Genomic DNA, 12,492 nt, shown 5'->3' with positions numbered 1-12,492 from the left:
ACAGCAGCTCTACACTCACGTCCAACAAGCCAAACCTGGAGCCAAAAAAAAAAAAATCCTGATCATTACCGAGGCTTAGAAACGGCCCCACCAAAATCCAACGACGACTCATTACGAACTGGGCCAATTCACAACCGGGAAATGGAAACCCGCAGTTTCTGCGGCTCTCCTGCTGTGCGGAGCGGATTACCATACATTAGCACCTCGGCGCGAGCAAACAGTCGCCTTGGGTAGTTTGACTGCCGAACGATGGTATTAGTGCATTTTGATTATGTGTCGCCAGGTGGTGTGTTCACCATCTTACAGTTCCGGCGCAGCCGTATCTGTACAGCCGGTACCAGCAGTAGCGCAACACGCGTACAAGGAGTGGCGAGTTTGCGTTCTCCGTCTGCTCTGGAATATCACATCAACGGTTTCAAATGGCAACGGCCGTTTGATCTGAAAAATTCAACTGCAAATGCTAAACTACGATTTGTAATCATGGGATTGACAACGATATACGGGATTTTCTATTACTACATTTCAAGACAAAACTTCCCACTCACATTATATTGACGACGCAAAGCGCTTACGCTTCTATTTGACATACGTCCGTTACTCAGACAAATACAGACCACAGAGGACGCATCACTCCCTGAGTTAGGGGATAGGCACCGTGTCATATGTTACAGTACTACAGTATTCCATATTGTCAGGACGTTTATCTCCGACGTGGATTTAATCGTGTGTTCGCAGCTATAACTCAAGATCCTGTACGTGCTATTCCTGGTAAAAAGGGTACAACACTCTTTTAGCTCGCACGACAAACATAATGAGCACTTTATACGACTTTGAATTGGCTAGCTGCAAGCGTTGGAGAGGTTCTAGGTGCCATTTTTGGTGACATACTGATACAGTTTGAAAGTGAAAATGTTAAAATTTCGTCAATGTTTACACCCCAACCCCGGCGCTGTACATACTACCAAGGTACTACTCCCTGCACAACGTACCGAAGTTAGTATAAAAAAAATCTAGCGCTCTGTAACGTAAGTTAAGTCTACAACCGTTTGCTCAATTGGATTCATCCTGTACGTGTCATTAGAAGTATTACAGTTAAACCATAATTTTAATGACTTCCATCAAGGACGATCTACCTAAGCTCACAACCTTTGTCCGATTCGCCGCATTGCAGAGGGACTGAAGAGGAGCCGCTCCTGTATAATCGGTTTCCGTTGAATTGGGCTCTCGACTACATTGATATCGCATTCATCGCAAATCGTTGAAAATTCTAGATGCCTACTACAACCATCCAGATGTTGTCATTGCGATGAAAGTTATGTATCATAACATTTCGGCCGTTGCAATCACTCTGGAGGGACAACTCCAGGTTATCACTGGCGCCTTGCAAGGTGACGCTTTTCTCTACATGCTGATACAACGCACTACGGACAGTTATCACACACAGACGTACGGTCTTCTTTAAAGTTGCCTAAAAATGGAAATGCAAAATATACGAGTATCTTAGAAACAGTAAAGGTTAACATAAGTAATCATTTTCTTGATTCCATCTAGTGGGTCATGATTTTCGGTATTTCGTTATTTTATGATATAACGGCAGATGCAGGAATCACAAATTAGTAAATGTCGCAGCCTTTCAGTTATGGTGCTCTACCAGGGAAACGGGTCTTGAAATTAGCGTCACTGATAACAAAGTCCCTTAATTAGGGATTCTGTTCCGACCTTAATGAAATTAACGTTAGTGAAGTGTTATATCTTTTATTTTGCTCTTCACAATCATTAAGTTGTGCGTCAATCCCAATGTGATCCAACATCCCGGCCTACACTGAGCTCAAGTTGCCACACATGTTACAGTAGGTGCTTTAGCTAGCCATTATCAACCACAGTCCAAAAAAACTTCGTCACCGCTTTAACGAGAGGCGCTACGTGATGAAATAAAACGACAGAAATTACCTCTTCGCCGCAATTTGTCATCGTAAGGATCTTAACATTGTACTTTTTTCATGTTGTCTGCCTCATCATATTAGCTGGAAGGAAGAAAAATATTTTGCATATCAGGGATAAGGGGTCCTGAAAAGTGTCATGTAAAGGTTGCGTCGGATTGAATGTTCATTGCCGTGACGCAGTTCGGAGCAAACCTAGGGTGGGATTCTTATGTCATGGACATAACAAAGAAAGAAAGAAAGAAACCCAAAGACTTTTCCTTCTTTGTCGACTCCGTCAATACAACCTACCTGTGGAAGACCTAGTCACTGTATACGTGTGTTTCATCCGTACCGTTCTGAAATACGTTACCGCACAGTGGCACCCCAGCCTTACAAACATACAACACGTAATATAGATAGGGGAGTTTCTTCCGAGACTTTCAAATCAATAAAGCAATCTATATACCTTGTCTGGGGTCCATAAAGTGCTTATACGTATTCTGAATTATGTTAACATATGTACTCTCCAAGCAGAGGTTGAATCGCGCAGATATATTAGTTGTCGGAAAAATTACACGGGCAATCGTCTTAGAAGAGCGCCTTTGTAATTTTTCCGACTACTGCTATATATGCGCGATTCAACCTCTGCTTGGAGAGTAAACATATGATATACACAGACTTGAAGTCTATTATGTGTATTTATAATAATATACGCAGCTTCCCAGGCTAGTAATGCGGCATGGTTGTGCCTTGTCTCGTCTTCCCATAAGTGCCCATGATCATCATGCTGATCATTCAGGCACGATACGCAAGATCCCCCAAGTTGTAAGGTTTGATCCACTCACACCGGGAAGGACCCCTATTCTTTTCGATATCAGTGCCGTGGGTTCTTTTATGTACTCGAGGTGCGGCTCTCCCCGAACACGGGACCTACATGTATCTCAGGGAGGAACCGAAGCAATGTTATGTAGTCATTTTCACCTAAGTGAAGTGAGGAAAGTCGCTTAAAGTGAATTTCCCCAGAGCTAAACTGTACTTAGTAATAAATTGAGCAAAAGTCAACGTTACCTTTCTTCGTGTTGGCTGCTGAGAGGGAATATTTCACAAGGCACTAATATATGTAGTATGCAAAACATAAGCTGGAAACAACACTGTACCAACAAAGTGCTGTACGCTGGACTCCCTAAACTGTCAGACAAAGTACGGACAAGACGACTGGGCACTGTAACAGAAATAACAATGAAGCGGTGTCCACCATACTAGTAGTTCTGTGGAAGCCAGCCACGGTAAACGGAGACAGAGCAGACCACCCCTTTCCTATATAGATGACTAAGATGTGCTGAGAAGAGACAGAGGTCTAGAGGCAGACAGCAAGGGGAAAGCAATGCAGGACAGAGTCTTCTGGGCTGCTACAGTGATTCGGGTGGCAGGGGAGGAGTGGCACCAGACATAAGTCGAGTCCGACGAGTAAGTCAACTAGTATATACGAAACAACGGTTTACGGAAAGGAAACAATTATGTCTGAAGCAATATTACAATATACTAGTATTGTTTACGTGTTGCCCAACACCCTAAGATAGAGTCTATGGAATTGTCTCTGCTGTGCTATTGAGGCTGAGTAGTCGATTTGATTCCTCTTCTTTTGTTTGCTGTTTATCTCTGAACAGTCTGAACATTTGTCTGAAATATTGACCATGCCGATTTACGTGGCCAAACTTTCTGGGTTGCTGACTTAAAACCTGCTTCCTGATGCCATGTATATTGAGCTGAAACGTGAAAGAAAGGCATCATGAACGGTATTGGACACACGCTATATATGCAGAAATAAGGAAGATATGCCACCAAGTGCTTGTTCCTTACACATGGAGGCACCAGGAACAGTAACTGCGGTATGTGCCCTGGGCTATATAATCCAAACCTCGAGTTGTATACACAGTTATAGTTAATGGTCTGTAAAACTTTGCCATTTTCTGCACCGTATATCATCTCAGTTTCCCAGATCGTGTATTTGACAAATAGTTCAGTATTACCGGTACGTACAGTAATCAACCAGCCAAAGCTATCTAATAAGAATGCCCTAACAAGACTAGATGCGGACCAGAAATCCGTATTGTTGAAGTACTTGTGGTGTTCTTAAAAAAATAATCCATATCTGAGCTTTACCTGCCATCTTATCTATGAATTTGTCCCGTTAGCCGATGAAAACGCTTGCCCACCATGCACACATCCATTTTTCAGTTGCGGTGGACGTTTATACATACTCGGGGTTCACACGTACGTATGTTTTCAAGGCCGTATGAAGTCCGTCCGTAACATTTTACATACACAGTCGTACGTACAATACGCAGCTCATACACATTTCAATCGTTCTGTGTACATTTTAGGAACGCAGGCACACATCCAGTACGCCTGATAGTTTTGGACATGCACAAAACTATCGCGCGTACGCTGTTGCACATCTCATGCGTAATGAATTTGCAGTGTATCAGTCCCACGTCGGTCGAGTGCGTTCTGTGTTCGCGCTTCATACGCTATGATACACGTGTGATCTCGTGATAAGTCGGGTTCACACGTGCTTGTATATCATGCAAGTCCGTACGAGGTGCGTATGGAATTCTTGGCCTCTACCAGGCTCCACAGGTCTATGAAAAAAGGAGAAATATAGAAACATAACATGCCAGAGGAGTCCAAGGGGTATGGTTTGAATTTCATACGGACTTGAAAATATACGCAAGTGTGAACCTGCCGTAGAGTGAGCTAGTGGACCGCCTTCTTTACTACAGCGGCTTGAGGCGGCAGCAAACTGACCTCGAATCCCGGAACGCTGATTTTGATGTACACTAAACATATCGGCAAAGCTTTTTCTCTGACACATTGCAATCGGGTCCCGTGGTCTAACCAACATCCATCAACCAATGATTCATTTCACCATGTGAGCTAAAACAAATTAGAGACTTCTAAGCCTACCTGCTTGATTCAATATCCTTTTACTTCGTTGCCATACCCGGAGACTATGCCGTCCTACGGGTTGGATTGGACTTACTTGGAAGATCTTTACAATATTTTAGTCTGTCTAGGCCCGCTTATGATAAAGTAATTTGGGTCTGCATGCGTGTCATTTGATCACACAAAATTCGCAACGCTAAGTACGAAATCTCAGAAGTGACTTCCTTAGCCTCTGCCAGGCTCCGTGAGTGGACCATTGAGTCCTCTATAGATCTAGCAGGCCGACATTCTATTCCCTCTATTTGTCTAATTTCTACTATTTATTAGACCAGCGATCCGTCGAGTTAGAACTTATATAATAGAAGCCCATAACTAACAATCCCTTACACATTTTAACCACATATGCGTTGTACTAAATATCATTAGATCACAACACCAGCACTCCAAACATTGCTACAAACGATGCAGAATCGGGCGGGAAAACTGATACCGAAGGCTGCACATGTATATACCATTAAGCTGGGCTGGAAGGACATTAACGGTAATACTGTAACGCTGTACTCGTCCACACAGCCCTAAACAAGAAACTCCCACGTCCCTACATGCCGACATTTTCTGTTGGTGGAGATAGCTGACAATAAAAGACGGCATATAAGAAAAGGGTCACATTTTCCCCCATTAACCTTTGCTTGTAGAGTTCCAAAATCCAGTGAGAGAATTTCAGAAGAGCCATCGCCTTCCGAGGACGAAAACCTCGAGCTCGTTGCGGGGACCGGCCAACATCTGGAGTATCCTACCACCAGACATAGAGACTTGGAGACTTTATTTAAAAATCCATACACGCATCCCCAACTCTTGCTTCCTTAAGAGGGTCTCAAAGTAACGGAAACGACCGAAATGAACGGACTCGAATCATGTAGCAGCTCTCACTATTGTGTATTTTGTACCATGTATGTAAAAATTGTGTATATACTATAATATAGATTTATTAGACTCATTAGGATTTTGAATGATGTTGTCTGGCCCTTCCTTCTTCCCTTCATTTTATGAAAAGCGGCCGGTAGGATGATTTCAGCTTTCAAAGTTTCATGAATAAATAAACTCGGGTTCAAACGTGAGATTAAAACTGATGATTGCGTGTTGTGAAAAAGGCATGCATGCAAGAACAAGTCAGATAATCCACAAACCGCAGCAACCTCGTTTACGTCTATCAGAAACTTATCACTATATAGAGGCTGATATTCAGATTCTGAATAACTTTCAATTGTCGCGTCACAAGGACGGCTGATAACATTACCGGCTTTACCCCTACTGTCTCGCCTGTCTGACAGAACACTCAGTCAACATATTTCTCACTCAGGAAGGTTGCAGCTCTAGTCTGTTTTAATATTGTCAAATTGCACAGGAGTCTCATGAAGACAGCCATCAACGGATGTATGACACTCTGGGACCGTGGCCGATGGTATTTCTATACAGAGGAGAACTAACGTGGCAGTGCCATATGGCCTTGATTTCCCTTACTTTCAAAGATGGCCTCCTTACCAGACGATAAACAAACATTGCTTCAAACTCGTTCAGGAGTTAGTTGAAATTGATATTTCCAGGAAGGCACTGGGTGGTGAACTATCAATGACAATGACAATGACAATGACAATGATCTTTATTGCATATTCCTGCCCAACATGGGCTAAATGCATTGGGTTGGATAACTTAAGTATACGTGAAACAGGTTACATCTTACATCATCTAAAATCTACATAGTCTCTTCATAGTCTCTTCTCTCTTTTTGAAACTTGTGTGAACAAATTTACAAATCTTTTCAAGTGCGTTGTATCTATTAGTCGTCATAATGTAGTTGAACATTTGTTCCTTACTTAAACACACATATTCATTATCCAGTTGTAGTATATTTATGAGAGATGTGTGCATTTCGGTGTATAGTGGGCATTCTAAAAGAAAATGTACTTCATTCTCTACACATCTATCTTTGCAAAATGTACATATTCAGTCACTTGGAGGAGTCTTGCTGTGTCTACCAACTTCAATTTGTAGCGAATGGTCGCTAATTCTTAGTTTAGTTCTTAAAATTCTGTAAATCGATCCTGGGCGTAAGGAAGAATGCCAGCAACCTCGCCACAAGGGCGGAACTAGGCAGATAGCCAGTGTGGATTGAAGTGTACAATAGAATGTAACGTTATTCATATTATAAAAGATTAGTAAGAGAAATACCGAAAGATAGCTTGCAATACGAAGCCTTCTCAGTACAAAAAGACCTACACCGATGTAAGATACCTTGTTGGTTTTCAAATATTAGTAGAATCCTCGAGGAGTCGGGTTTTGCCTACCTTCTGCTTCAAGAAGAACGAAACACATTATCTGCTCAATCTGAACTTAAGGAAATACTAAAAGACAACTTTCTTCAATATTTTTTCTCAGAATTAAAATCTTGCGGTAAAAAAGAGAATCAAGGAAACAAACTAAGAACTTACAGAAGAATTAAGCATACATATGAGCGAGAAAAATATCTCGATATACAAAATTTCTATCACCGTGAACGGCTCCAGGCAGTGACAGTATTTGACACGACAGTCTATTGAACAGACAGTAATACGGAAATCTTGGCACATTTCTACTAGTATTATCCACACTGCTCTGTACTGCTACTGATTTTCTAGAGTCCTTTAGAATTCCTTTAGTCCTTCCGTCTTGAAGTGGTCCCTGGTAATCCTCTTTCCGGCCCGCTGCTGACAGCCCAGGGTAATCATTGCAATACACATCCAACAATACACATTCCACATGGTCTCCACATGGCTGGCTGTGACCAAGGAGGTTAAAACCTCCGTGCTGTGACCAAGGACCTCCTTGCTGTGACCCACATCCCGATACGGACTTTTTAAAACGTACTTGTCATGTTTTCGAAATTGCAGCAACTGGTACGATGTGACCATAAAATTTTCTTTGTAATTGTCAACAGACTAGAGAAGTCCATGAGAATGTTTGATTTTTGTAACTTCTGTAATTGTGTGATAAGCACGGGTGGACCATTGGACGAATGATTGTTACAAGCAAGGAGTTTTTGTTACAAGTATTCACATCAAAATTAGTGTCAAACTTCAGCAAACTGCAGTGTTTTTTCTTCTTCTGAAAATACTATTGATTGATCGATATTATACTACTTGTGTATCAGAAAAACCCTATGGCACCCGTGGGAAAGTAAAGAAAATGGTATTAGTTGACAATTTTTGTTTTACAGTGGAATTCGCTTATTTGGATAGCTCATTTGTCAGCGCATTTTATCCAATAGTCCGAAGTATCCAACAGTCCGAAGTTGGGCCACTTAGGCCCGAAGGGAGCCGGGAGGGGAGCGAATATAGGATTACTACTACGCAAGACACAAACACCACACACACGATACGGAACTTCATTTACAAAAGGCCCACAAAACTTTTTAATCAGACATTTGTTCATCTAGAACAGTAGTCTAAGCAGTAGTTAACCTACAGTACTATTTTGAATGAATGGAACGTCAACTGTTTGAATCTATAACATTAAATATCCAGCAAAATATCGAACAGATTCCAGTTACAAGCTTTACATAATTATATGTTCCGATATTATACAATCTAATAAAGATTTTTAAGTCGGTGGCTAAATGAACTTGTAGAAAAATACACTTGACTCGCACTGCCGAGGGCATAACTAAATGAACCACAACAAAGACAAACACAACTCCGCTTGTATCGGCGGGAAAAAAGTATGTTGATTTCGTAATTTTTAGCAAAATGACGGTACGTATTGGAGAGATAAACTCTTCACCTTCTTATTTACATCTTGTGTCCACAAATTACGCTGAAATTTCAAACTCGACGCCGTCTTTGCGGTGGAAGACGGAAAAAAATCACTTTCAAAACATTTAAAATGGCGTCGCAGCGTGGGTTGAGATATCCCACCATTCAATGCGGCTGATTGCGACATCACAGTTCATTGACCCTGTTGCGTTACGTGCGCTGCAAAAATCTACGTAGCGCAGCCGAAATTAGCTCAATAATGAGACAGTGGCTATGTAAAACACATTTTTTTGTAGGGTAAACCAAGTTTAGACATTCCGAATTTGTCTGAAGGCGAAATATGAACTCAAAAGCGTGTTGACATCCACCCGTCATGCCTTGCGGCAACCTACCAAAATGGCGCCTGACCAAATGTTCGCGCGCTTCCACAGCGGTATCGGCAAGATTTTTGGTGGAATCTACCTTTCTTTTGGTTCTTTTCCTGATTTAATGCCTTCATACATACAGTTCTTGGTTAATTTTGGCCTCATTTTGTAAGTTCTAGCGTATATTTTCCCATTTTTATTCGGTATAAGTTGACGTAATCCTATCCAAAAACCCGAAGTTTGAGATGGCCGGTTATCCAATTCTGCGATGTCTTAAACAATAGAATGAATGGCAAATGGTTTGGGATTTCGTAATTCTATACAATTACCCGAATTATCCAAATAGGCGTAAATACGAATAATTGGAATCCACTGTACTTTCCCCAAGGAGGTTCCCATGGGTGCATTTTGGTTTTTTTTCCGCACACGTGTCGGTCTTGTCTCGCACGCGGGCCGAACCAGACCGAACGGAGTTTCATCAAGATAAGCACGGCCAATCAGCGATCTCCTTTTCTGTGACGTAATGTCAATTGTTTGTCCGGAGCGATTTTTCGGTCACTTTGCGGTCAGTCTTTAGACGCGCATTTTGCTGTGCAGACGCGAATCCCTTGTCGCTGATCATTCCGAGGGTGGGAAAGAAGGCCTGTATCGACGTACGCTTGGTCATCGTCCTGATGCGAGCAATGACGTTCTGATACGAGGTAAGCTACCGTGCATGGAACACATTCCACCCACACCCCATTTTCCATCATTATGGTTTTTCTCTGCACACCGGTGTTCCCCGGTGTTGATCAGAAAAAAAGTCTTGAGTCCTGTTTGTAATTGTTACTACCAATACTAGTCCAGCCACCTTCATAGAGGGTCTGCATGCTCTTTTCCGTAAGGCGTAGGCAGGCCTTTTTAATTCCCGTAATTCGTAGGGTAAGCTATTTTATTTCACGTAATTCGTAGTGAGGATGGAAAATTTACCGTAAAGCGTAGCCAGTGTATTTCACGTAAGGCGTAATCTAGCCTAAACATTTCACGTAAAGCGTAATTAAGCCTAAAAATTACCCGTAAATCGTAGCCTGGCCTCCCAAATTTCGTAAGTCGAAACGTAGTCTACCAGTAAATTTAGTCCTTCAAAACACAGGAAATTGCATTTCAGAGGATCAAGATTTCAAAATTTCGCCGGACCTCACTTGCGACTCACCTTCGGTCATCGACATGGTAAAGATATGGTATATATATACCCTCAAAAATCTTCCTTTTTTTGCAAATAGAAATGTCATTGAAGTAAGCTTAGTCTGCCAGCAAAATTTGCTCATCAGAATGCAGGAAATATCATTTTAGAGGGTCAAGATTTCAAAATTTCCATGGTCCTCCTTGTGCCGCCTCGCGCCTTTGGAACTCGAAATTCTGAAAATATGTTGGGGATGTGTGTCAACCTCAAAGATCTGTTTTGCCAAGGACGTTCTATTTGATAGAACGTCCTTGGTTTTGCTAATAGAAATTTGCCCATCAAAATGCACAAAATATCGTTTTATAGAGGGTCAAGATTTCAAAATTTAGCCGGATCTCCTTTGCCACTCTATTCACCTTCGGTCATCGACTTCGTAAAAATATGTATCATGGCTGGGGGATGTGACGTGTCAACCTCAAACACATTTTTTACTGATAGAAATGTAATTTCACTTAGTTTTCTATAATAGCCTAAAAAAACTGGCGTTTCAGGGGGGCAGGATTTCAAAATTTTCCCGGACTTTCCTTCGGCGCTCGACGTGGCAAAAATAAGTCGGCTGGCGTCATCCTCATAAGCTTACGCTGAACCCCTGGGACTCTTTAATTAGATATGCCATTTAACTTAGCTTTGTTTGCCAGCGAAAATTTCCCTTCAAAATGCAGGGAATAGTGTTTCAGAGAGTCAAAATTTCAATCTTTCTTGCGGAGCACGACCCCGCCTCTGTCGAGTGTTGCCAGCCTTCCAGAATTTAGCGTAAACCGTTGTCAGCCTGTCTGAATTTAGCGTAAAACGTTGCCTGCCTTCGTGAATTTAACGTAAAGCGTTGTCGACCGTCCCGAATTTAGCGTAAAGCGTTGTCAGGACTCCCCATGCAGACCCTCTTCATAGTCGAGTTTTTTTTTTTTGGGGGGGGGGGAGGATAAAACCACCTTGCTTTGAATTATCTAATCAGCTTCATTCTTTCAAGTAGGTTTTATCAAGTAACGTTTATCTCCCTATAAACATTGATTGGGCCATTTAAGGACGTTATAATCTCTACATAACCTCCTTGCTTGAACCAAAGTGAAACAATTTATCAGTTTGCGGTCCAAACAACAGCAGGAAAAACAGCTTGCACTATGCATAATTATGACGTCATTCGTTTGGCGCGTTCAGCGGGTCTTTCAGCGGGACGTCCTACGTGATCATGCTTGCAAGGCGATGACCCCTATTGACGAAGCCACAGAAGGCAGTGTTTCAGTATTTTAGACTTGTAGCAGGAAAATACATGAGACATTTCATATTGGTAAGACAGTGTAAGTTACAGACTTTCAGATTTAGGCAAAAAAAGAAGGTTTTGGTCCATTTTTTGGGCTGGCTGCCCCCTAATTTCAAGTGGTCAGTCCCTAAATTGACGTCAGAAACCAGGGTGGCGGCATTTTTGAGAGCTGCGATACCATAACATTCGATGGTCGGAATTGTTTTAAATCAGACATTTTGGACACTTGAGATAGCTGTGTACTGTGTGGGGTGAGTTCTTTTGACCTGGAATGTTTACGGATGAGATTATGACACCCTGAACTTGCCTATTTTACATAATTTATCGCCTGAACAGATTTTAGTGTCAAATGGCCTGGCAGAAATATGGGTGGGAGGGCACGCGGGACTTCAGCCTAGGGCTTACATAATATTTTTCCACAGAAATTGGTTATGTAGGTAAGTAGAAGGCTTCTGCAGACTCATTTGACTAATATTTTTCAGTTTCTTATATTTTAGTGTTTTTTTTGTTGCCATTTTTGTTAGTTTAGGTTTCAGTTGATTCGATTATAATTTGTGGCACTGGCTGCAAATACACCCGATATTATTATTATTATTATATGGATGACATCCTTCGCTCGCATCAAATTATTTTTCTGCCCTTTCCAAAAAAAAAAGAAGTTTTCGAACATCCATTATTAGATACTTGGTACAAATGACTATAAACTCTACTCGACTTTGCTCTTGTCTTCTTTGCCCAGTATTAACCCAAACGCCTGCCGACATAGTGTGTCCATTTTCTAATTGGCAAAGCCTGTTCAACTGATTTTTTTTCAGATCTTTTTTTTTTTCGGATTGGTCCAAGAAAAAGAAAAAGAAAAACGTTTTGCACCTGTACGATTTACTAGTCCCTAAGCCTAACTGTTGGTATACCATACCACGTGTTTTTAGTCTTATGTTCAATCTCTCTGACCACTTAAATGTCATACTGAAGGCAACTTTATTTTTTACCA

At 41.6% G+C, this 12,492-nt stretch overlaps 1 long non-coding RNA gene across 2 annotated transcripts in view; it reads left to right on the top strand.

Annotated features, from left to right (window-relative positions):
- Positions 1-9,588: 9,588 nt before the first annotated feature.
- Positions 9,589-12,492, top strand: part of LOC118407348 — a 25,752-nt gene continuing 22,848 nt past the window's right edge. The window contains exon 1 of one of the 2 annotated variants that reach the window (XR_004830140.1): positions 9,589-9,722. This is a non-coding gene — a long non-coding RNA (uncharacterized LOC118407348). Of the gene's footprint in view, positions 9,723-11,595; positions 11,753-12,492 lie in introns of those variants that run through there. The other variant, XR_004830139.1, reaches the window with a different exon arrangement.

The sequence above is a fragment of the Branchiostoma floridae genome, unplaced genomic scaffold (genome assembly GCF_000003815.2).
Source record: "Branchiostoma floridae strain S238N-H82 unplaced genomic scaffold, Bfl_VNyyK Sc7u5tJ_1319, whole genome shotgun sequence".
NCBI lineage: Eukaryota > Metazoa > Chordata > Leptocardii > Amphioxiformes > Branchiostomatidae > Branchiostoma > Branchiostoma floridae.
The sequence above is the reverse complement of the archived record's forward strand: the minus strand, read 5'-3'. Positions and strand labels throughout refer to the sequence as shown.